The 26,497-nt window shown below is 38.4% G+C and overlaps 1 long non-coding RNA gene across 1 annotated transcript; it reads right to left on the bottom strand.

Annotated features, from left to right (window-relative positions):
• Positions 1-1,164: 1,164 nt before the first annotated feature.
• Positions 1,165-7,460, bottom strand: LOC115212814. The gene is made up of 4 exons (XR_003881766.2): positions 7,396-7,460; positions 3,436-3,513; positions 1,690-1,844; positions 1,165-1,342 (listed from the first exon to the last, which is right to left on the bottom strand). It is a non-coding gene; the product is annotated as an uncharacterized LOC115212814 (long non-coding RNA).
• Between the last annotated feature and the right edge of the window lie 19,037 nt (positions 7,461-26,497).

Here is a 26,497-nt window from a genome sequence, read left to right as displayed (position 1 = left end):
CCAGTGTTGTGTAACTGGCACATAAAAAGCACCTTTTGAGCATTGGGCTTCACGGAGGCAATGACAAATGACTAAGATCTTTGTCGATATACTGTGCTTGAGAAGATGCATCAAGCCAAGTGAAATCATAGCCATGGCACATAAAAGCTCACTTTACACTAAGTGGTTGGCATTAAGAAGGGCATCCAGCTGGTGTCTGGTGCAGCCCCTCAGCTTACCAGCCAACCCATGCCAGCATGGACAACAGACATTAAGTGATAGGATTACTAAACCTGTCACAATCTCTCTACTCTCACTTATTATTAGCTCTCTCTTGTGTGTGTGCGTGTTTATATATAAGTTTTTTGTTTTCTTGGAATCTTGTAAATTATTTTTTCATTTTGACATTCAGAAACTTACCAAGTTTTAAAGGAAATCATAATACTCATCAGTTCTAAAGTTTGTCACTCCTGCATCCACTGTTAACAGATTGTCTATGGAACACACACTGTGTATGTTCAGTACTTACATAGAAATCTTTTCAACCAACCAAACTGGGTCTGCTTCAACTGTAGATGCTTTGCTTTAAGGGCTTTCACTTTTATTGAAATCCTCATAACATTATAGCATTCCAGCATTATAATATTTAAAGGTACATCAGGCCATGGGTTGAAAAGTTTTATTTGGTGCCTTTCCATTAGACAATATATATTTATTACAATTTTGATTTTCTTCTCTTGGAACATTTGCCACTCGTTATCCTATTTACTGCCATTATCAAGAGTTTAATTGGATGAAATCTCTTTCCTATATCAGCAAACATCTCTGCTATAAATTTGGTGGCCTGAAGTGCCAAATGAGAGAATGTTAAATATTTGGTTTATCTGTTCATTTATTTGGTGCGTAAATTTGGGAAGAATTTGTTTTCATTTCAAAATAAGTTAATTTGTACCTAAAAATTTCTAAAGATCTATTTTGGGAGTGTATTATTATTGTCTCCAGACTGAGGAACTTAGTGCTATGGATTCTAATAGTTGAGGAAAGTTATTTGGGGTTTTTTGTAATTTAAGAATATTTCTAGTGTTTTTGAATCTATAATGATTTTAATGTCCTCACTGATGGTCTGCTTTGCAATTAAAAGCAACAGAATTCTATTTTTCATAATTAAAGCAAAGAAGAAAAAAAAAATCTTTGACGCATTTATTTGTGGCAATTTTCACTGGAGAATAAAGTAGGTTTGAGATGCTTCCGAAATACTCAGGTCCTGGAAGTGACCGTCTTGATGGCTTGTTAGGCTTGACATTTCTGTTAAGCTCAAGCTAAAATTAATTTGCAATGCACCAGTTGGATTATCTGATGGAATCTACAAGAGAAAAATGGAATTGGTTTTTAACTGTGCAAGAGCTGCTGCTAATTAAAATGGCTTTGCTTTAATCAATGGACCCCACTGACAACCATATTATTTGGCTGAAACAAAACAAATGTTGATCTCTATACTTTAGATGAATTACAAAATGGTTGCCCATCTGGATTGTTCCCTGCCTTTCAAGTGTACTACTACTACTACAAGTACACTGCATTCATTTGTATGAAAACAAAAGTAAATAAACCAGTAAAAGTCTATTTTGCTGTATTTGTATTTTGTGTGTAATCAATTTATTGTGATGTTTAAACCTCGAAATACAATGAAAAACAAAAGTGAATATTTACCATGTGACCTGCATTTAATATTCAGTAGAATGAGAAATTTTTTAGGCTTCTTTTATATACCATAACAGTTTATGTGATTGGATCAACAAGAATTCTTCTTTTGGTGTTTTTAAAGACCATGGCAATGTCCATATCATCCACCCATTTTTCAGTACCTGTTCGAAAAATTTCAATTAAACTTTGGCACAACAGCACAAATATTGGTTTAATATTAATGGATTTCACTCATTCATCTAACAGCAGCTCAATATACCTGCTTTAGTTCAGTTTACTGTGATATTGAGCATTAATATAAAGTTTTCTATAGTAATGTTGCTGGGTAGACATGACAGCTGTCAATTGAAAATGACACCACTTGTGTGACAGTGACTCTTATTTACAACTATTGTGCATTGTCAAGGTAAGGAAAAACAAACACACACTACATAAACAGTGAGTTTCTTTCAGTTTCCATCTCTCAAATTCATTCAAACTTTTGGCTTCTATATAAAAACACTTGCCTAAGATGCCACAACATGGAAAGGGTTTTTTTCCCTCTCCATATGTAAATTGTACAAGTTTACTAAAACTTTTCCCCAGAAATAGTAAATACACACCTGGTGCTGTATCAGAGCTCAATGAGATATATAAAACGAATTTCATCAAGATCAGATGAAAATCATTATTTAATGGTCCCTTTTTTTTTCTTTTTTGTGCTGGCATGAGTTGAACAGTTTGACAGGATCTGGTGATCCACAGGGCTTACATTGTGCTCCATAGATGCCCTTACAGTGTATTCTGGGTGCTCTTTTTGTAGGGGGGGGGGGCAATTTTTAATTTCACACCAGAAATTAATAGAAATGATTTTGGAGTTTTTTCTTAATCCTGCATCCCTCAACATGCTATCTTAGTTTGGTCTTCAAAATTCCTGGCAATATTTTTGCAAATTTACCTGCCCTCTTCCCTTTTCCAATCATCATCATGATGCCTCTCATTCCTGTTGCTCTACCAAATTTTAACTGCTCATCACCAGACAAAATCACTTCCCCTTCAATCAAGGGGTCTTGTCTTGGTGACCTTGCAACTGCTGGTACCACAAAGAGCATCCAATGCACTCTATGAAGTGGTTGGTATTACAAAGGGCATACAGCCACAGAAACCATTCCATAGCAGACATTGGCATTCAGTACAATCATCTGGCTCTGTCAAAGCATCCAAATAATGATGCCAGTATGGAAGAGTAAAGGTTACAGACAACTTTTTTTTTTCCCCCCAAAGTTAACAAAAGCAAATTTCTGTGGCATCTGCTTTTTTTTTTTTTAATTGTGTAATGACGACAAAATATATTTTGAAATAAAGAATTAAAAACTTTTTTTTTTTTTTGCCCCCTCACCATCCAACCAAAATGCAAATATATGGGAAACTACCACCTGTGTCATCTCTTGTGAAAGGTAGGAGAGTCCAGTTTGCTGGACATTGTTGTAGAGCTGAAAAAGAGGTAATTTCTACTCTTCTCCTCTGGAAGCCATCTACTCGCAATACCAGAGGGCGCACACTCTCCTACCCTGATGTAATCTCCAGGGATACAGGCATCCAGCAACAGGACCTCCATAATGCCATGATGGAGCGTGAAGTCTGGCATAGCATGGTAAATTCCATTGTCTCGACCATGGTCGAACAATGATGATGATGTGATCTGATTATGCTAAACATTACAATATATTCAGTGTAAACAGGATAAATAAGGAAACCAGTTGTTCTACTCACCTAAGGTTGCCACAATAAGGTCCAGTTGTCCACTGTAAACCACCACTTTTAGTCTGCTCGAACGGATCAGCTCATTAACTACGGGAAACAAATCCACAAATGGCATCAGATAATCTTTATATATAAAAGAGAGGTTGTGTGTCTGTCTGTCTCCTACGATTTAGATTCCTAACTACTCCCACATTTTGTGGTGCAGTTTAACCAAAACCAGGTATCTTATAGTCGTGATTCATATCAAGCCCTTCTGGGTATTAGCATGAGTCTACAATTTTAAAAAAAATTTACCATCATTTTTTTTCGATTTTAATGCATTTTTTCGCTATTATATAAGGGAAGTAACTCTCTAAAAATGTCTGATGAGTCAATGTTTTTAAAAAAAATTTACTATCATTTTTTTCCCATTTTTAATGCATTTTTTGGCTATAACTCTCTAAAAATGCTTATATAGTTATTTCCCTTACAAACCCGAGCAACGCCGGGCGATACTGCTAGTATTGATTACAATAACATCGGTTTGAAATGAAAATGATTGGGTTCAAAATTGATGGTCAACTGATTGCAGGGCAGCCAACACTTTGTATTTAAGTTATTGGAATTGGTTTCTGCTATAAGTGATGGGAATGCATGCAAGTCCCTACCCTGCATATGTGAGACTGATGGCATTAAAGTTCCTGTGGAACCTTTAGCACTTGCAGGAAAGGAGGGAGATATGACTTGCGTGATAGGAAGAGCAGAGGCAATCATAGTAGCTGTAGAAAATCCACAGCGCATCTGTGGGGCCCCAATGGCAGCTGGAGATTAACTGTGGCTTGATGGCAGATCAGTCTGGTGGTTATCTGCAATACATGTTCTGAGATGTCTGTCTTTGATGTTTGGGGATGTAGTATCTTCAGACCTTCCAGGGAAGAAATAGTTAATGGAACGTAGTCCTAGCTGTGTTACATTGGGTTGGTGCAGGATATAAAACTGTTGTAAATTATAAAACAATCATCAATTATGCACCAACCTAATAGAAACAAGAAGTGTTCTAACGCACTATCTCCACTTTTAAAAGAGGGCCGTAACGATTACCTTTTGGCATTAATCCTCCTCCTGTTGCTATTAACTATCAATAAGTCCATTGGCTATTTGCAATGCCAGTGCCTGAATAGACACTGAGATTCCATGTCTATCACTGCTATCTCTAGCTTTAGGTGTCTACCATTGACAAGGCCAAGGAAGGCTGAAATCATGTGACCTGCTAGTTCCAGCAGTGGCAGCAATATGAACATGAGTGTTTCTATGCACCAAAGGCCAAGGTAAGAGATTCCCTCTCTCTCTCATGGTCACCTGTTGCAGTATTCTGTATCCCAACACATTCCCCTCTCCTTTTTAAGTGAGGATAAATGTTACCTTTTGGTGTTTGTACTGCTTCTGTGTTGCTGTTATTTTTTAAAAAGAAAAGTGATGGAGTGGGGAGGAGAGCGTTAAAAATTGTGATTACAGTAAATTAAACTCCGTAACATTAGTCACTAATGTAATAATGTAACTTGGCTGCTTGGAAACGAAGGGGGTTAGTCCAGCATGCTACTCTCCTGACCCCTGACCCTAAATTGCTGGCCTTGTGCCAAGATTTGAGATGTATTTTTACAGCCCAGTACTTATTCTATCGGTCTCTTTTTGCCGAACCACTAAGTGACGGGGACGTAAACACACCAGCATCAGTTGTCAAGCGATGGTGGGGGGAAAAACACAGACACACAAACATATATACACACACATACATATATATATATATATATATATATATATACGACAGGCTTCTTTCAGTTTCCGTCTACCAAATCCACTCACAAAGCATTGGTCGGCCCGGGGCTATAGCAGAAGACACTTGCCCAAGATGCCATGCAGTGGGACTGAACCCGGAACCATGTGGTTGGTTAGCAAGCTACTTACCACACAGCCACTCCTGCGCCTATGAGGAGGTTATCTTGCAGAGATGGGGACAGACTGGGATTCTGCTTGACAAGTTACCCCAGACAGAGAGTGCAAGCAATGGCACCATGGCCTCACACCTGAATTAACTGGCATTTCAGCAAGTGGTGCTTAAAAATAAATTATATTTTATGTTTATCTCATCTGCTTTTTTAGAATGTATTGGAAATAGAACACTTGGTGCTTCTACCAATTTCAGGATGAAAACAAATACACTTCAGGGATTTATATCTGCCAACTTCAGATGCTAAAGGAAATCCCAAGTAACCATGCCTGCAACAGCAGACTTTGATAGGGTCCACATAAGATTATTGTTGTTAAAATTTGTGTGCAATAATTTGGTTATATTTCTACAACACGCTAAATATTTTTAATAATTTTTTTTTAAATACAATTCTTCATCATCATTTAGCATCCAGCTTTCCATGCTGGCATGGGGTGGACAGTTTGACCGGGACTGCTAAGCTGGAGAGCTGCATCAAATTCCAGTCTGATTTGGCATGGGTTTTCTATGGCTGGATGCCCTTCCTAATGTCAACCACTCCAAGAGTGTAATGGGTGCCTTTTACGTACCACTTAGATGACACCAGTAACAGCCACAACTATTTTCTCATTAATATGCAGTTCATTACCTGTAAAGGAATGTGTCCAGAGAGCGCTGACTGATGTGTGCAATAAGGAAATCAGCAATTGCTGACAAACTATGCTTGCAAAGACCTGTTGAGGCAAGTGAAATCGCTGTTGTGGTCGATGACAGTACCGCCTGATTGGCACCCATGCCAGTGACATGTAAAAAGCAACATTCAAGCATGGTCGTTGCCAGACTGGCTCCTGTGCAGGTGGCAGGTAAAAAGCACCATTTCAGCATGGCTGATGCCTGTACCGCCTGACTGGCCCTCATGCCAGTGGCACGTAAAAGCACCCACTACATTCTCAGAATGGTTGGCGTTAGGAAGGGCATCCAGCTGTAGAAACTGCCAGATCAGATTGGAGACTGGTGCAGCCTTCTCGCTTGCCAAACCACAGTGAAACTGTCCAACCCATGCCAGCATGGAAAGCAGATGTTAATGATGATGATTGAAAGATAAGTTATCCATATATTGCAGAAAAAATTTGTTACTGGTCAGCCATGAGACTCAAACTCACATCCCTGGGATGTGAGTTCGAGTCTCATGGCTGACTAGTAACAAATCTTTCTGCAATATATGGATAGTTTATCCTCTTCATGCTATTGTATTAGCATTATCCTGCGTTTGAGAATAAAATTCTTTCCTTATCTGTATCGTTCTATACATCTCAACTCTTCTAAAGCAAACTTTGACTTTCATCCTAAGTTGAATTTAATATTTAATTCTAAAAATATAATAGGATATTTTTTTAATCATCAAATGGCTACGAAGATCCATCCAAATAAAATAGAAATCAAAGCAGTCCATGGGTTTAAAAAAAAGGGTGGTGGTGGTGGGGGTTAACCACAGCTCCACAACCTGAAATATATTTGAGTAAATTGAACAACTGTGGATACAAACTGAAGAGGCTTGGTACAGAGATATCGTTAGATGAAATCTCACTGTAAACATTTTTGCTGTAGGAAAATTTGCCATTAAAAAAAAAAGATAAGTTTTCTTAAAATGACAACTTCCTCAACCTATCAATTAGAGAATGGTAATTTCTTTAAAATAAGTTTTCTAGTTTACAGTCTGCTTTTGTGCCTCTTTTAGGGTGACAAATTTTCCTATTGTAAAAAAAGTTTAAAGCAAATTTTCTGGACACAAACGTTATATTTAGCATTGTTTAATGAGTATACAAATGGCTATGTATATGTGCGAAGGGGTTACAATCTTCTGTTGGTGTGTGGTCTGTGAAGATGTAATGTCTGCACATTGTGGATGAAACAATCAAGATGAGAATGGAAATATACCTGTCCAGTGCAAAGCAGACATGAAATACAGACATTGAATGACAACAATTCCAAGAGTTTCTTACCAACTTTAGTTTCTGCTTTCATGAATTCACCCACTTGTGCTGCAAACACTTTACCAGTTTGACCTGTAATTAAAAAACAAAAATCGTCATAAACAATGTCTTTTTTTTTTCCAAACAATAGTCTACAGACATCATCATCATCATAGGTCTATGTTTCATGTTGGCATCAGTTGGATGGTTTAACCCTTTACCATTCATCTTTCTCTGTCAAATGTAATGTTTATTTTTTACACATTGTTTTGTATTAATCATGAATTACCTTGTAGCTTTGAGATGGTTTCTTTCTAGAATGACATTATAATGTAGGTGTGAGAGGCCAGATCTGACTAGTTTGAGCATAAAACAGAATCTTTGAGCCAGATTAAACACTAAAAGATTAAAAAACCCATGGACTGCATTGTGCTCTGATGTCTGTTTTTACATGGTTTCTATGGCTCAGCCACTTTACAGAGTGTATTGGATGATTTTATTCATGACACCAACACTAGTGATGATTATATATCTCTCTATATATATACACACACACACACATAGAGGGTGAGTAAAAACTAGTGGCCAATTCCTGTTTTAGGGTTAATATGTGTGACTACTATTGACTCGTAATTCTTGTTTTCTGGCTATCAGTTTGTTTGTTTGCAATTTATGTTATTAGAGTGTGCAAGAAGGGAGAAATAAATAAAAAACGTGTTTTCAAATTAATTAATTTATTCAGGCTTATACTTGCCATTTTCAAAGTGTCTTCCTTCATGATCAATGCACAATTGCAATCTAACAAGCACAGAGTGACACACACACACACACTTGCAGAGTTCACTTAATTTCCTCAAACTTTTCAGTAATTTTAACTTTCAATTCCTGGATAGTACAAAGCTTTTCGCAATAAACAAAGTCAACAAAGGTCCCCCAAAGAAAGAAATCTGCCAATGTGAGGTCTGGGGTAGTGTGCAGGACCACTGTCCAGGAAAGTTTTATCAAGTCACTGACAAATATGTCATCCATAATGAGGAGGGGTGCTATCTTATATAATAGTGCCCTGGGCCAAAAGAAGGTTTGTAGTATATCCAGGTAGCTCCCTCAAAGTATAAGAGACCAATTTCTAACAAAGATGTAGTTGCGCAAACTGTCACACCAGGTAAGTCCACATCCCTATCAAGCATCACTCTTGGATTCTCCTCACCTAGTAGGCACAACTGTGTCTGTTAATTGTGCTATTGAGCTTAAAACGGGCCTCGTCTGGCCACCAGATTCTGTCCAGCATTGTGTCTCTGTCAAGGTAAGCTGAGATCTCTTGCAAAATTGAAGACAGTGGTCGTCATCCCCATCATGAAGGGCATGAAATATAAGGCTTCCATTTTTTTCTGCTGAAGGATATGCATAACGTTTGGAGCACTCCAATCAGTGGAGATAAATGATAAGTTGACTTTTGGTGGAGCTCGTCACAGTCTCTGTTGACATTCAGACATCGTTTCATTTGTAGCCATTTTTGGCTACTGATTCTGTTTCAAGTTTTTTGACAATTTAAAGTGTATCTTCCTTGAGGTGAGTTAAAATCAAATTCCTCGGCCAACGATTGGTTTCCGTTGCATTTGTTGTGAAGTTTCACAGCTGCATTGATTTATTGAAAGTAAATTTAACTTTCAAAACTGTCAATAAATAACCTGCAAAACAAGAGTGTGACGAACAATTTCACCATCTTGTTTACCTGAATTTGCAGGGCAGCCAAGTGCACCTGTCCTCCTTTATTGCAACTAATTGATGACCCATCCTCCATTCCCCTGCTATATAAACTATCTTTCTGTTTACGTATAGTATGCTTTGTTGCACTTCATTTCTGCTTTCTAATTTGCTGTTGCACCCATTAAAGCTTTTCTGTCTAGACTACATTTCTTCTCATTGCAAGAGGTCAGGTTGAGACCAAAGAGTATAAACAACAGGATACATAATCCAGGTTTAAAAACTCAGTAATAACCTGCAAAGCGAAGAAAGAAAGGACTGACTTCCCAGAAGATGGGTGCTGCTTTTGATTTGCCCTCAAAACGGTCCTTCCCAAGCCATAAAATCAGCTTCTTGGATTCTGTGTCAAATATAGCCTGCCCCTGGACAAGATGCAAACCCATCACAGGATTACTCCTTTTTGCCAGCTAAGTGGACAAATGCAAGATGAAACGAAAAACAATGCATTGCCCACTCCAGGAATAGAAAAAAAAAAAAAAAAGCACAATCTCATAGCTTAACGACAATAATAATCCTTTCATCTGGAAGTGCAAGGTCTCAAATTTGGGGGAAGGAATTAAGTTGATAGGACCGACTCCAGTGCATAGCTGGTACTTATTTAATCAACCTCAAAAGGATGAAAGGCAAAGTCAACCATGGTAGAATTTGGATTCAGAAAGTAGTAGCAGACAAAATACTGCTAAGCATTTCTCCTGGTGTGCTAACGGTGCTGCTAGTTTGCTGCCTTAAAAATAATAATAAATATGGAGACCTGAGAATTGAGATCGCTAAGATGTGGCAGCTATGAGAGTCGAACATAAAAGTTAACCCTATTGTCATCGGAGCATTGGGTTCAGTACCACCCAATCTGAAAAAAACATCTGAAAACCTTAGAGATACCCTACAATCTAGATGTATTGCAGAAGTCTGCATTACTTGGAACTACACATATATTGCATAAAGTACTGTCTGAGGTCTTTGTTGTGACTTGACACAGTACAAACCCCTGGTAGATACAATATCTTCAATCAACAACCTCATCACATTGTATATTGTGCAGCATCTATAATAATAATGATTTCTTTATTAACCACAAGGGTTTACATTAAGAAAAACATTATCATCAGGACAAAACAAAGAATGTGCAAGTCATCTCTATATATATATAAAACGGCAAAATGTCTGTGTGTGTGTATCCTTTATACAAATCCACAATTTTTCAGTTAGAGGGCTTGCACTTTCTATGGTCATTCAAAACTGTCTAAGGGTGGTTGTGAAGATCTTTTCATTTCCCCAGTTACCCCTGAAAACCATAAAAGAAAATCGATAAACTGAACCCTTATGTTTCAGGTAACAAAAGTCTTTAATACAAGGGATGTAACTCCAGCAGTTTAATCTAAAGATATTAAACCATAGCAAGGGAAGTAACTCTTTAAAACTCTGCATTTCCCTCCCTTTGTTATGTATCACTCCTCTTTGGCTTTCAAACGTGCACACTTTTTTGATTTGAGAAATGGAGGGAATAATTAACGAGTTAGACCAAGTGAATGACAAGAGAGTGGATTTTCATGGAAGACCAAATATGCTTGACTAGCACTAGACCAGACAACACCGGGTCATAGTGCTAGTATAATAATGGTTTCAAATTTTGATGCAAGGCCAGCAAGTTCAGGGTATAAATTGATTAACATCAACTTTGAAAGAACAAAAGGCAAAACTGAGCTCAGAACATAAAGACTGACAAAATGCTGCTAAGCACTTTTACCTGGCGTACCAACAATTCTACCAGCCCACCACCTTAATAATAATAACTAGCACTATGACCGGCAATGCCGGGTCATAGTGATAGTGCATGCATTAGCACATACACACGAGTACTGTCCAAATCTCCGACCATTCACATACGGCTAGCTGGCATTCAATTGGCGTATCAAGTTTCGGGCATTTTGATTGGGTTTTGGATAGAAAATTCACAAAAAAGCCACTTCCATTGATTTTTTTAATGGCTTTGCAGGGTGATTGGGGAAATGTAAATATGTAATATGTATATAGATAAATGTGTACAATATGTATTAATTTCACATCTTAGATTCTGGGAAAACTTCCAAAAATCCGAAAATGTTCAATAAGAAACACACACAGCCTTGGTTTTATTTATCTCATTATGAAAAAATAAATTTTATGTATTTATATATAGATATAGATATATACATACTATATATCATCATCATTGTTTAACATCCGCCTTCCATGCTAGCATGGGTGGGACGGTTTCACGAGCCAGCCAGGCAAAAGCCTGCACCTGTGACTGTTTTGGCAGGATTTTTTTTACAGCTGGGTGCCCTTCCTAACACCAACCACTCAGCAGAGTGGACTTAGTGCTTTTTATGTGGCACATGTACAGGTGAGGTCAGTTTTGGCAAGGTTTTTACAGTTGGATGCCCCTTCTGAACACCAACCACTTAATAGTGTAGATTGGATACTTTTAAGTGACACCTGCACTGACAGGGTCACCAAGTACTTGCACGACAAAAAGAAAGCTCTTTTGAGAGGGGAGGGGGCATTATCGGAGGTGATCTTGTGTTGGATGATGAAGAGTTATAGTGAGACAGAAACAGGTGTCTTGCTGTAGAGGAGGTACAAAGTTACTCAGCCAGAAAGAGAGAGATCAGGAATGAAGACAGAAACATGTGCACTACCACAAAGGAAATACATGGTTACCCAACTTGAGGGAAGAAGAGAGTGGCAGATCGCAGGATAGAGATGGTGGCAAAATGCTGGGCATACTTACAAGGAACAGGGATCAGAATATAAATGGGATGGTTGAGTAAAGGAAGAGAGATATGGATGGTGACAAGTGACAGGACATACCCTTGGGGTTCAAATACAATAAGTGGCAGGATATTGTGAAGGGAGTGTGAGTATAGTTAGCCTCGAAGGCATTTCCTTCGTCTGGTTCGTACTTAAACTCTTATCGAATTCCCCAATGTGTGTCTCGGGGAGGCTTTCTAAATCTTCAAAAGAAGCCTGCACCAAGATCTCCAGAGTTTGCGGGGCGTCTCTGGAGAACTGGATAATATTTATTTTTTTTCTTCCTGGCCGAAGAGAATAGTAGCTGCAATCCACGCCGCCCCCACCTCTGGCGGTATATTTTTTATTTTAATTCGAGAAGTTCTTCTGCCCAAATATAAGGGCAGAAGTAGAATATTCCCGCTTTGCACGATTCGAATCTAGAAGTCCTTAGCCTTCTCAGCCGACTCGAATCGTGCTTCGATTGTTGCGAACCTTGAACCTCTTGCCAGTATTTGATTTCGTTTAACATTGGCCCGAGGCATCTTTCAATAGTAGATTCTTCCAGATGCTCAAACTTTTTTCTCTGAGTTGAAGGATTTATATATAATAGTTTTTTTTCTTGTCCGTGTTATCAGCTCGTTTGGTGGTGTTATAGTACATTAAGTCGGCTAGGTTGCAGAATCGTCAGCACGCCGTGTGTGATGTTTCACGTTTTTTCGTCTATGTAAGTTGAATGGTTAGCGGTTGTATTTGTGTAATTGTTTTGGATTTTTGCTGTTCGCAGCGGTGGTGTTTTTGAGAAATGGCAAGAAGGAACAGGTATTCTGACATCAGTGAGTCGGACCTGTCGACTTCGGAGGAGGAACTGGCGAGAGCGGTCAATAGACTGGATATGGCGCTGGAAGGAAGAAGGAGCTTTGCAGGAGCAATGAAACCAACAAGCAAAGAGGTTGACCATGCTAAGTTACTGGATGGCCAAAAATGGGTGAAAAAGGTAGGCGGTGACGTAGAATTGTCTCTGCCAAGGAAAACGATGAAGGTTTTTGAAAGGAAAAACATAACGTACAAGGTGTTTAAAACTGATAAAAGAAAAATGGAAACAGTTGGAATGGAAATCGTGGGGGAGGCATTAAGGACAACAGCAGAAAAGGTAATATTCCTGACACGAGGGAATAAATATGGTACTGTTGTTGTGCAGTTCGAGTCGGAGACAGTCGCTAGAAGGATGGCAGCAAGGACTATCAGAAGAGAAAAGTATTCCTTCTGCCCTCGTATCTTGGCAGGAAGACGTCTAGAATCAGGGTGGAAGGAATCCTGCCCGTCGTAGAAGCTGAATGGGTAGTAGCAGCCATCCTCATTGTCAATGAGGATAAGGTGGATATACTGCAAGCTACGATTACGGGTGAAGGAAACTGGAAGGGAGGAATATTAGAGATGAGCATCCAAGCGGAAACTGAAGTCCTGGAGCGCCTGACGGAGGTAATCACGTTGGGAAACATAAGTCTACGAGTATGGGTGGAGGGCAGAGCTCCTCGATGTTTTAAATGAGGCCTGAAATGCCACATAAGAGCTAACTGCCCTCTACCAGCGAAGGAACCCATAAAAGAGATAGAAGATACCCGGGAGCTGCAAGAGGAACAGAGAGAGACAGAAGAAAAGATAGAAAATAAAGCAGAATGGGAAACCAATGGTAAAAGGAAGAAGAGAAAAAGAAGTTATAATGAGCCCCAACCCACTCCAGTACCACCCACACCCTCTTCGTCCCATCCTTCCCCTGCAGACACAAAACCTACCCACTCCCTGCCAACAAGAAAACAAAAAATAGACACACAGAACAGCTTTCAAAATTCCCCTCCAGTTATAGGTTTATTAGACAAGGAAGAAGAGGAACTGTTGGAAATATTGAGGGACTGGGGTAAAGTTGAACTGCCGGATAGTTGAGATGAGGAAGGGTATGCGGAGGTGCTTTTTACGGAAAAACAAGTGAGAGAATTTGAAGATGAACTGATTAAAGTATTTGGGTTAATAAGAAAGGAGATAGACTCGGATAAGGAAAAAGAACTAGAAAAAAAAAAACGGTACGGGGTGAAAAGAAGAGACTATGTATTTTTCAGAAGACTGTAAGAAGGTTGGTAGAAGATAGGAATGATGATGGCCTGTGGGAGACTCTGGGCTTCGATGAAAATCAGTTAGCCAGCCTGTTCCGTAGAACGTTCAGGCCAGGGTCTTTGGATAACTTGTAGAGATCTCTGACCTGGCAATGTTTCCGAGGTGCGTTACCCGTTCGCGATAAACTCGCAAAGCATGGTGGCTCCTGTTCACCCTTGTGCCCAAGATGCGAGCAGGACAGGGATACCGTTCTGCACGCGATTGTGCAATGCCCAAAAAATACAGAAATGTGAGTTTACGTTGAACATCTGTTGTCACGACAAGGAAGAGTACAGCTGTTTTCCGTATAGATCATAAAAAATGTTCCCTCTTCCTCCTTTGACAAAGGTAAGGCTTGTTTTCTCACTGTAGTAACTATAGCGAAAGAGTTAGTGTGGAAAACCTGTGTGAAAGGAATCGTGACAGGCACTTTCATTTCCAGCCTTGGGTTGGTGAGGTTTCCTACTTTCCATTTGAGAACGAAAATAAGGGTGAAGGAGTGCCTGTCTCCGGATGTATATAAGAATGATGTATATATAAGATGGAATGATGTTGCAGGAATGGTGAGAGTGAATGATTCCGCATAATAATGTCCATAAAGTTTTTCAAAGGTCGCAGTAGCGGATCGGGGATTGCGGGGCCAAAGCAGAACCCGCCCCCCACTTCATTGTGTTACTGTTTGTCTTCGTCATTCTTATATATAAATTTTTATTTGATTTATATTCATAATTGTGTTTATCTCGGCTCCTGTCCTTTGTAATGTTCCTTCTATGTTTGGCCCCTTGTGGACAATAAAGAATTAAGAGAACATTTGAAAAGAAGAGAGCGTATCAGCTTTTACCTGATTGTTGTGTGGAATATCAGTGAGTGTCTATAGTAACTTTTGTTATTATTTATCTGTTACATCCTGTTTGTTGAAAAACTGTGATAACTGCGCGTGGCAGTCTTTTTGTTATTATTCCCCCTTGTTTGAAGGGGGAATTATTGTTTTGTGAATTTAAATTAACGCGGCATTTAGCCTTTATTTAGTGGGGCAGTTTGTCCAACTCTTTCTGTGAGGCGTAAGCCTAATACATCGTTTCAAAAAAAGAAATGTGTGACTCAATAGATTCTGAACAAAGCAAAACTAGACACAGCAACAATGATAATGTCACTGACATCCCCTGAGAAAATTAATTTTGCCGCAGCGGTAGATATTAAAAGAGGAATCTTAACACCGACCTTACCAAGATCCTAAAGTTCAAAGTAATGTTGAAAAAGGAGGGTCTGGTAGTGCAAGTAGCCCCTCCCAGTGAAATAACACAAGCAACAAACACAACCAGTGATATATAAGACGTGCATAATTAAAAGTAAAAGAATCGTCAAAGCAACAAACCAAGCAGTGGAAAAGTGCCTAGGGCCAATTTTGTCTGATATCACTTGCATAACTTGGGTTAAGAAGTTCGGCGCCGTAGAGTGAGATCTGTAACAGAGGTAAAAAGCAAAGTTTCATTCGACCAATACCTTAAAAATGGACGAATTCTTCTATCCATGTACTTAGGAAGAAGAAATTCAAAAATAAAGATCAAAGGCATACCACTCGAAGTCGACCCAAATTGGCTGGTGGCAGCTTCGATTATGGGCTGAAAGGACAAAATCCCGATCCTCCAAGCAACAGCGTTTGATAACCAAAATTGACAGGGAGAAGGGCTTGAGATGGCTATTTAAGCAGTCCCTGTCGATTTAGAAGAATTGGCGGAGATAATTCAGATTGGCGAAACAAGACTCATCGTAACGGTAGAGGGGAAGAAGCCGTGCTGCTTTAAATGTGGCAAAAAGGGCTACATCAGAGCAGAATGCAAACCTCCCCCAGAAGAGAAAGGAAAAAAGATTGCCCCCACCACCAACTACGGAAGAAGAGGAGGATATACCAACAAAAGCAATAATTGACGAAACGGAGGAAAATAATACACCCCGCTCTCCTGAAAAGGTAACAACGACTTAGTCTATTTTATACTTTGTTCTGGCAAACCTTACAAATATCGTTAGTGACAAACAGTATCGGCTTCTAGTCCTTGTCTTGAGCAATAGTGGTATAGAGATCTGCTGCATCGGTAACTTAATATTCCGTACAAAAAAAAAAAAAAAAAAAAAAAATCACAAAATTTTAAAAGTGATAACTCGTTAGATAATGTAATCAGAGAGAGGCTAAAAACAAAGTGGAATGGTCATAGTTAGAAAGCCCTCGATCATGCGTCTGCTCGAGCAGAACTAATTTCTGGTTAAACAGTAAAGCGTTTTACAACCTTCGCACCAGCCACAGAAGTAAACGCCTGGAGGAGATAATTACTCAATTACCCCACTTCAATAAAATGTAGAAAGCAATTCAACGAATTAGACATTGACTAAAATGGTAGCAATATAATCTGACATTGAAGAATTAGTGCTACTGCTGCTTCTAACCAAACGGTTATTGATTAGCAAGAATTGGATAATCAGAAAATGTAAAAAAAAAACAGAACAAATTTGGAAGTATCAGTAGGTGTCCTGACAGAATTACTACAATTGCCAATACGATCGTTAATATTTGCACAAAGATAGTATAGATGAGCGGTGTTGCCGATTAGTTGACAAGGTCCAGTCCTTGTTACTACGTGCAGGTGTGTGTGCCTCAATGAGCCTGAGAGCTATGCCAGGGAAGTGCAAGATCCTGGTAGGACAAATATGTTGGGTAGAGGCCAGACTAATATGGACCAAATTCTCCCCAGAGGTAAAAAAAAAAAAAAGTAGTCACAGAAGCGTCGATGACAATTGAAAACCAAAAAGAGAGCCTTCCTTCAGGGGAGAAACATGACAGTGTGACAAAACTCGAAAGGTTTCCTAAGCCACAGCTTAAAATCAAAAACCAAAATCTTTCATTACACGTTAGGTCCTGACCTGGAACCCATAAAGAGGTGGGAGAGGGGGACATCCCCTCCACCACCACAACAAAAACAAATACCTGGAGGAAGGATATAGATGCAGAGCTGGAAAGGCAGGGCCCCAACTGGAGAGAAGCAGGAAAGGTAACACAGAGCCGAGAACTGTGGAGAAAAGTTGTCGATGGCCTAAGTTCAATAGGGAGTAAAGGGCTAAAGAAAGTTATCGATTAATTAGGCTTCAATGCTTGATAGGAATTTATTTTGTCGTTTCTTGGAATAAAAGAATTCGGTAACTAAAAAGCTATTTCCATTCCACCTTGATTACAAAGTTAGAAGCCGAGATGCATGAAGGAAGTTCATTTTTTTTTATTTTCAGAAAAATTTCACGTAATATAGTTATCTTCGAGAATGAAAATATAGACATCCAAGTTACGGAACCTGTGTTCTTCAAAATCCACCAGGTTGTAACGTGAAACCTATTTTCTCCCTGATTTCCATACTATAAATTGAGAACTGTGCCGACGGAATTTTTTCCGAAAATAAATGTAAATATTTTTGCCTGTATGAATGAAAAATTTTATAAACAGTTCATTTTGTAAGCCTATAAGAAAGAAATACAGTAATATCGTATTCGACTATTTTGAGATCTAGCATTTCAAACCAAGCCATGCAGTCAACATATTTCCACCAGTGCCTACCTCAGATCTGTCTTCAATGCTTCAACTCAACAATATAAGAAAAACAAAAAAAACTAAACTGCTATAACTGATCCTTAGAACGACTAGACATTAAATATGCTAGTGAAACGGCAAGTGTGACTGACAGTGAGAGGGATAAATATCACAAGCAACGAAACATTTGGAGAATTTCCAAGGACAAGCAAACTAAATATCCAGTATACAGTATGATCTTTAAAAGAAGCCATCAATAACAACCGTCCAATATTTGATTTACAGAACTGAAATAAGATTTTATACAACCGGACATATAGTTTGACCGACTTCAATAAAAGCAAAATCCAAATCAAGAACTGTTTTATTCTTATATAAATTCCTGATATACGTCAGAAACTAATATGTATAAAGTCAAGTAACTAAGTGTGAGTATATATATATATATATATATATATATATATCATCAGACGTCTGAGCTTATATCTATCCTTTCTAAGCATTTTTGGAAAGGTCTTTATTCCTGCTCCTCTGCGCCACCGACCTCCTGATGGCGACCAAAATAAAAGCTTAGAAACCGGTTGGTTCTCTAGTTTGTGACAAAGGTCAGCAAAGGGCAATCTTCTCTGTCGAATGGTGTGATAGCCGTGGAAGCCCTGTTGGTTATATGATCTTTCCAACTGGTGTTAAAAATTATTCTCAATAGCTAGTATATAATCCATCAATTTTTATTTTTAAGTTTCATGTTATAGTCCAAGTTACCGAGTTGTATAGCAGAATACGTTCTACACATGCGCTTAAAAGTCTAAGTTTCAGTTTTCTGTCCATGTTAGACTTCCATATTTTGTCCAGCTTATTTATTGCAGCCCATACCAATCCTTTCCTTACATTAAAATCATTCTTGCCTAAATATTTAAATTGATCCACCCGGTTAATGATTTGACCATTAAAAGATTTTACGTCTGTTTTTCTTGCATTAAGATGTAAACCAATTAAATTCGCTGTATGTTGAATACAATGTAATATATTCCTCGCTAGCTGCCATGATTCATTGATCAGTGCAGTGTCGTCATAAGCCAAATCGTATCTAGTATCTCTAGACACTTGGTCTCCCTTCTAAGTTCTATAACAATTCCATGGTCTCTAGAGATTTTAAATACTTCTTTCAATAAAGAAGCCAGAGCGAAAATGGAACTGATGTATCACCTTGAAATATACCTGCAAAAATACTGAAAAATAGGTTTTGCCATCAGAGGTTATCACCTGGGCTGTGTTTTCATAGTTGCGAGATCGATCGAGTGATACTGGTAGCATGAGCCCAGTGCAATCTGTTGCATAGTTGGGTCATCGGCGACTAAACCGGTAACCCCATCAAGCGTTCTTAGTGAGGATTTTTAGACACTGAAAAAAATCAAGATGGGGCAAAGAAATTTGGGAGAATTAACGGCCATCCCGTACAATATCTAGAAGATAACATTAAAATCTGCAAGGCTAGATGGTGCTCAATAGTCGTAATGAAGACAACCGATCTAGAAGGAAATCTCTGAAATAAAAGCCATTCAGCGAGGACTTTCAACCAGCTGATACTATTCTTGCACACAAAAAGTTATGACACTAAAAACACTAGGGTAAAAACACTCTAGCAATTCTAGATTTCTTGAAAATTGAAAGGATAAATTTATTGTCCAAATTATGACGTGCCATCCCAAATCCAACTGGAAAGGTGGTCATTGATGTTAATTCTTTATAGAAATCTAGAAAACTTAAATTGCAATAAAACGTATTCAGTGACAACACAATGCTCATGCAATAACAAAAGATTCCCGCATAAATGAATTTCTAATCTCAGCAATAGAGCATAATTTAGATATTGTACACGTTCAAGATAAGCTCATACAAAAAGGTATAAAATACTATCAGCTTAACTCAGATTTTTACACTCATTACATCGTCGACTATAAAGAACTCCAATGCTACAATTGGTGGTATTGGTTAACTAAGTGCTTTCTTCCGAAGACTACCACTGCTTTCATGCTTTCGCACCAGAGGGGTATTAGCTTAAACTATTGCATCAAAATTATATGATAAGCTGATACTAAATATTATACAAGCATGTATAGACCCTTTACTGAGCTGGACTTAATGTGGTTTTCAAAAATCATGCTCCACTATCAAGCATTTTAGTTCTAAGGAGAATCATCGAGAGTTTGAAAGAATTTGCCATTAGCATTAATATTCATTATTTTTCAAAAGATATTCGATTCCACACATAGAAAAAGAATGTTCCAAATTCTTGAAGCATATGACGTACCACCTTTTAAAAGTGAATGCAATATATTCATAACTGAGAATGGAAAAGCGATATTGCAGTTGTCATTGTACAGTTGATTTCATTTCGTGTTACGGTTATTTATATTTATTATCAAAAATCTATTGTTGAATTACCGTTGATTTTTGTTGCAGGTTTTCCCTTTTGGGACGACCTTTGTTGATAAATTGTTTAAGAACTGTTAGTATCTTGCGACATATTGTTGGCCTTCACAGGCTTGTTTCCTGCTGTTTTCCCCCGTTTAGCGGCGAATTGTTTACATTTTGTATAGGGTGTTCCTACACAAAATGGAAGACGATATGTACGAGCTCTGAAAGAGCGACGGAGACTCGGAATGCACCCGCGATTCAAGAGAAAGCACGGAAGGATATGATTGAAACGGTTCAACATCAAGCCGGAGGCTATAAAGAAATTTCAAACAATTTTTTGCTGAGAGGGAGCTAACGTAAGGTTAGCTCCCCACAAAAGGACGCTCTCGCTGAAGACTAAAAAGATAGAGATAGCATCCTTAGAAAGCATTGAAGCCTATTATGTACAAACTAGCATCTGTGAGACGAGGAAGGAAATATGGTACGGTGAGGCTCAGATTATAGCTGAGAATGATGCCAGGGTCTACTTACCCTGCAGACCAAAGAACTGTCTCTTTTGCCGACATACCTCGGCAAAAGAACAAAAATAACAATAGAAGGGTTCGCATCAAAAATTAAACTGACATAGCTCCTGCCAGCCGCCTTCGCCAACAAAGGAGGTGACACTTTGGGAGTTTGAGGAGAGAAGTGTTCAGAATTGGTGTGGCAGAGGCTTAAGAGTAACTATTCAAGCCATACCAGCAGACATTGATGATATACCGGAATTCGTAATTTTTCCGGATGAAACGAAGTTAAAAGTCACCGTGCAGGGCAGAATTCGGATGCGGACAGAAGGGGTACATAAGAAAAACGTGCCCCCAGGCCCTACAACTTGAAGCACAGGGAGAAAGTCAAGAGGAGGTCAGTGTGCAACAGGAGTAAAGGTGAAGAGGAGGTCCCAGGGGAGAAGCAGGAGGAGGTGATGGAGAGAGAAATGGTCACGACAAAAGATGACACACCGTTAACACCAACGTCTTCAGAGGTAAGTAATGGTGAAAAGTTGCTGGGCGGGAAAAGGTAAAAAAAAAAAGAAAAAAAAAACTGCTCGTTCTCTCCCTCCCATAAAATAAAAGTGAAAAGAAAAGAAATGACAAAAACTGTAGTGACTTCAAGCAAAGTAAAAATGTTTAATGATGTTACTTGGGTCGTGGGGCCCGGTAACAGTCATTTCATCTTTTTCCGAATATAATCATTTTTTAAATTCGATTTTACCCCACTTTGAAATGTTCTATACAGTCCCCTCTATTTAGTCCCTTTGTGAATAAAGAATCAGCGGTTGACCTCGTTTAAGAAAAACAATTGCTTTGAGTTTGTGGTGAGACTAAAGTGATCGTAGCGTTTCCAGAATATTCCACCTCACCCGCCGAAACCTTTCAACAGATAAATGACGAATCAAATATTTATACAATTTAAATAATGCAAGCCACTTGCGGATTTCTTATCGAGTTGCCGTGCCTATCTCCCACTGTCTTCTAGTGTACTGTTCCAAAATCAGTCTAAATTTTGTACTAGCTATGGCGAAGTTTGCTTCTATTTCGTCGTTTGATGTGAGATACAAATTCTTTTGTTGAAAGGTAGGGTTGTCGGATAAATGCGATTCATATCGTACGACATTTCACATTGATTGAAAAATAGGATGTGAAGCGAGGTAGTGTCATATCTGTTGTACTATTTTCTATCCTATCATTTCCTTAGTTACTATCTCCTTGGTTGTCTGTTGTTGGTGGCGGTGATGTTTCTATATGTACTATTGTTGTCAGTAATGCGTTGGTTTGCACGTTTTCATCTTTGTTTTCGATGTAGCTGTCATAGTTACGATTATTGTTATCAGTCTTTATTACTATTAGCTTTCTCATTGTAGGTGTCGCTGTCGTTATTAACGTTACTGTTGTCTTTGTCACTCCAGCCGCTGCTGGTGTCATCGCTGGTTCTAGTGGTGTTGGGGTTTGTGATCTGTGTATCTTTCGTTCTGTTGACCTTCTCTCCGTCCTCATTTCTTTTACTGCGTCGTTGTGTCATTCTGTATTTCTGTGTTCGTTCTTTACAGTATCGTTGTCGTTACCTAATGGTACGTTACGTTATTGTCGTTCCTAATGGTACCAATATTTGGTATGTTGATCTTCCTCTCGCCTACATGATGTTGTTCATACTGTTGCAGCAGTTTGTGAAGTTACTGTTATGGTGCAAACCAACAAACAGTCACGATGGCAACAACATAAACGAACACACAAAGATACAAGAATACTAAAGTAAGGGTCAAGAACAGAAGCAGCAGCAACAGAAAGGAAAATGTAGGCGAGGGTCAACATACCAAATATTGGTACCTATTTCTTTACTACCCACAAGGGGCTAAACACAGAAGGGACAAACAAGGACAGACAAACGGATTAAGTCGATTACATCGAACCCAGTGCGTAATTGGTACTTAATTCATCGACCCCGAAAGGATGAAAGGCAAAGTCGACCTCGGCGGAATTTGAACTCAGAACGTAACGGCAGACGAAATACGGCTACGCATTTCGCCCGGCGTGCTAACGATTCTGCCAGCTCGCCACCTTCAACATACCAAATATTGGTACCATTAAGAACAACAGTAACGGTAACAATAACGACACTAAAGAACGAATACAAAGACAAGCACGAAAAACTAAGGGCCCAGAATAGCAGCAGCAGTAAAAATGAGAACGGAGAGGTCAACAACGAAAGATACAAAGACCACAAACCCCAACACTTGAACCAGCGATTACACCACCACCACTAGCTGGTGTGACAAAGACAACAGTGATATGAATAACGATAACCACACCTACAACGAGTAAACTACTAGTAACAAGACTGCTAACAATAATCATAGCTGTAAGAATAACGATAATAATTGGGATGGTAATGACAACAACCATGAAAACATGGATTGAAGGACGGGGCCCAGAATATTGAAGGTCACTAGAACAAACAAGCTGGACTACTGGGGCTATGGGATAGAACTCACTATCCAGGCAACAGTGGAAGATTTAAACAATAGCAGAGGAGATAGTGTTGCCTGACGGCTTTGTACTAAGAATGAAGGTGGAGGGCAGGCCGCCTGTGTGTTTTGAATGTGGTGAGAAGGGCCACATGAAGGCGAGGTGAGAAGGGCCACATGAAGAACAGAGAGGGATGCAAGAAAATGTGGAACAGGCAGTGCTGGTGGAGAATGAAGAGAATATAGCGGAGGAAGAGGGATTCACGCTAGTTGGAAGAAAAAAGGAGGAGAAGCGGAAGAATGAGCCCACCACCGACTAACCAGAAAAAGAAGAGGTGGAAAGGGAAGATGCAACGAGAAAGAAAGTGGAAAAATAATCAAGAAGGTGTGCGACAATGAGTCAGAGAAGGAGGAAGCAAGGTGATTTGGCGGAAGATTCAGGAGCATAACTACAAGAGGGTGAGAGAAACTGTTTACAGTAGAGACATAAGAAGGTTTCAGACTCGGAGAAGGAAAGTAATAAGAGAGGTAGAAAAGCAGAAAGGAGAAAACCTCGAGGAGAGAAGAACAAGTGAAACTTTGTGACTTAGTCTAAAAACAAGGAAGTGGAAAAAAGAATTGTGAAATTCAAACACATCATAAGTGTAAAATTACCCAGTGACGTATACCCAGAAAGTGTGAAGGCCATTGTGGTCGATAAGGAAACCTATAAAAAACTTACAGACATGTGCGGGAATAGAATTGACCCGCCCGGAGCGTTGGTGGAGTTCAATGAACTGCCACCAGTAATTGAACTGACAGAACTGGAGCCGTATATGAGGCATTGAAAAGAAAAAAAGAGTAAATAAAATTACTTTATTTTATAAAATTTGCAAAAAATTAAAAGTTGATGAAAGACTGTAGTTCTTAAATTTGAAGTTTAGAATATCTGGGATAATGTCAAACTGTAAACAGTGATTAATAATTGGAAATCAGTCTCCATCACCTAACAATTCTGGCCCACGTAATCGGAATCAGATTTAGGCATAAGCTAAACAAACTTTCAGCTTAGAGCCTTACAAGACAGCAGAGACTTCGGCGGTGGTAAAGAATACGTACACCACTCGTTTTCGGCGTAACAAAAACCCTAACCCCTAAACACCGGGTGTACGTATTCTTTACTTTCGCCGAGCTTCCAGTAACAAGTTCTGCTAATTTTCTCTTAAAGACCGTCTAGCAAAGTTTTTTTCTTTTTAAAGGAACCTCCAACTTCATATAATTTAGGAGCTCAACAACTTCAGATTCAGCACCTTTGGCAACAGTGCCAAGATAAGTACCAAATCAGGCAAGGATAGTGGAGCTAAGTCCAGCAACAGTTTAAAACAATCTTAAACGTGACCACGTATTTGGAAAATTGTAATTGATATGGTTCTGATTTCTTTTAGAGGGTGGGATTGTAATATCTATACTTTTCTCAAGAGCAATTAGCACCAACAGAGTCAGTCACACTAATGTAATTTGAGAAGTGAAGAGCTAATTATGTTAAAGAACACAATTTATGCGTGTTGATATGTGTTCTAAATCTACTAATTAAGCACACTTGGACTCGATATTTTAGTATTAAATACTCGTAGCTTCCTAATTAACACTTCATTGTACATTTCGAAATGTTATAAATTTACTGCAAAGAAGCATTTTGCAGAACATACACTCAATGAGTACTGTAAATCTTATATAATAGACAATGACTACCACGACAAAATTTTATTGTTGCTAAAAAAAAATATGGGGGAAATCAGTTGGTTTTCAAAAGTTAGAATGCCTGTTCTTTGGCATTTTTGAAACACCTCTTTACTGACAATAATATATATATATATATATATATATATATATATATATATATATATATATATATATATATAAAATACAAACTTTTTAATGCATTAAAAATAGATGCATCAAATTCATGCAAATACAAAATAATTAAGTCCAATACATATACTGCGACCTGGATATTTGAGTAAGGTTTAGTGGGTATTACACATATCCATTGCAAGTATATTGTGCGAGTGATGTGGAAGACTTAGATAACATAGGGAATTTTAAAAAAATAAAAACCCAACGTATCTAAGTTCTACCTCACGTTAAAAACAAAACCATCTGGTTAGTTTGCAGCCTAAAGTGGGAGCCTAAATACATTTTACAAATAACTTCGGTTTAGAAAAACACAAGTGTTAAACGAAATTAGCTAAAGTCAATTGTCACCAATATTTAAGAATTATTTGCGAAACGAAAATTATTTTAGTCTTTGCATATTCAATCAATCTCAAAAGTCTGTTTTGAAACAGTTAAAATTATAAATAACTAAACAGGAAAATGTACAACTCCAGCTTTCACAAAAATTTCATGACCATTTGAACTTGAGACTTCCTGAAATCGCTGTAGTTGTAGAAGTACCCACGTAAGAACGAAATTGAAAGTATTTTTTAAAACTTTCAATTGTTAGAATATTAGTTATGCTGTTTCACATAAAATTATTAACATATCAACTGAATATCAAATGGCTGACTGTAAATGCTTCAAGGAAACTATTCTGCATACTAATACAAACACTCATGTCTAATATAGCGAGTTTCAGTATTTCGAATTAAGTGAGGTTATCCAAGCAATTAGTAGACAAAAACTCTCTTCGGGTCGTGTGTTTAAAATCTGAAAAACAAATATAAGTCCAGTTAGTCGAAAAAATTGTTTTCACAACACAATTCAGATTGGAATGAATCTGGTCTTTAAAGCCAACTGCTGAAAGCAATGACATATTTTCCGACTGATTTATCGACGCAAAAAATGCAGCTGGTTTCAACGTGCAGTAGTCTTTTTGTAGCAGTTGTCCTCGATAAGGTTCGCTAAAATAGCTGTCGTACAAACCAATGGACTGGATATGTTCTTAGAACCATCAGCTTCTCGCAAAATAGATGCCACCAGGAAATTACCGACGCTGCTGGGATCAAGCTGAAGAAGAAACGAAAAGTAAAAAAGTTTATATAATTTATGATGTTACATAAAAAAAGGTACCTCTCGAATGCATTAGTGGAATTTGGAGGGATCAAGGAATTCGATTACATCGACCTCGGAAAGATAAATGACAAAGTCGATCTCAGCGGAATTTGAACTCAGAACCTAATGAGTCGGAAGAAATACCTCAAAGTATTGTTTCTGATGCTCTAACAATTCTGCCAGTTCACTGCTTTAGCTAAGTAAATAATTCTCTCAAATTTTGGCCCAAAGCCTGCAATTTTAGGGGAAGAGACAAGTCGATTACATCGCTCCCAGTGCTCAATCGGTACTTATTTTATTTTCAATGCTTCATTTGCGTTTCAGAAGTATCTTTTTAGCTAACAAGGAAGGCTGAGAAATAAACTTGCTCATTGTAAATTTCGACAGTTTTGTCGCGTGATTATAGAGCATTACTGGAAAGAGCA

The sequence above is a fragment of the Octopus sinensis genome, linkage group LG6 (assembly GCF_006345805.1).
Source record: "Octopus sinensis linkage group LG6, ASM634580v1, whole genome shotgun sequence".
Taxonomy (NCBI): Eukaryota; Metazoa; Mollusca; class Cephalopoda; order Octopoda; family Octopodidae; genus Octopus; species Octopus sinensis.
The sequence above is the reverse complement of the archived record's forward strand: the minus strand, read 5'-3'. Positions and strand labels throughout refer to the sequence as shown.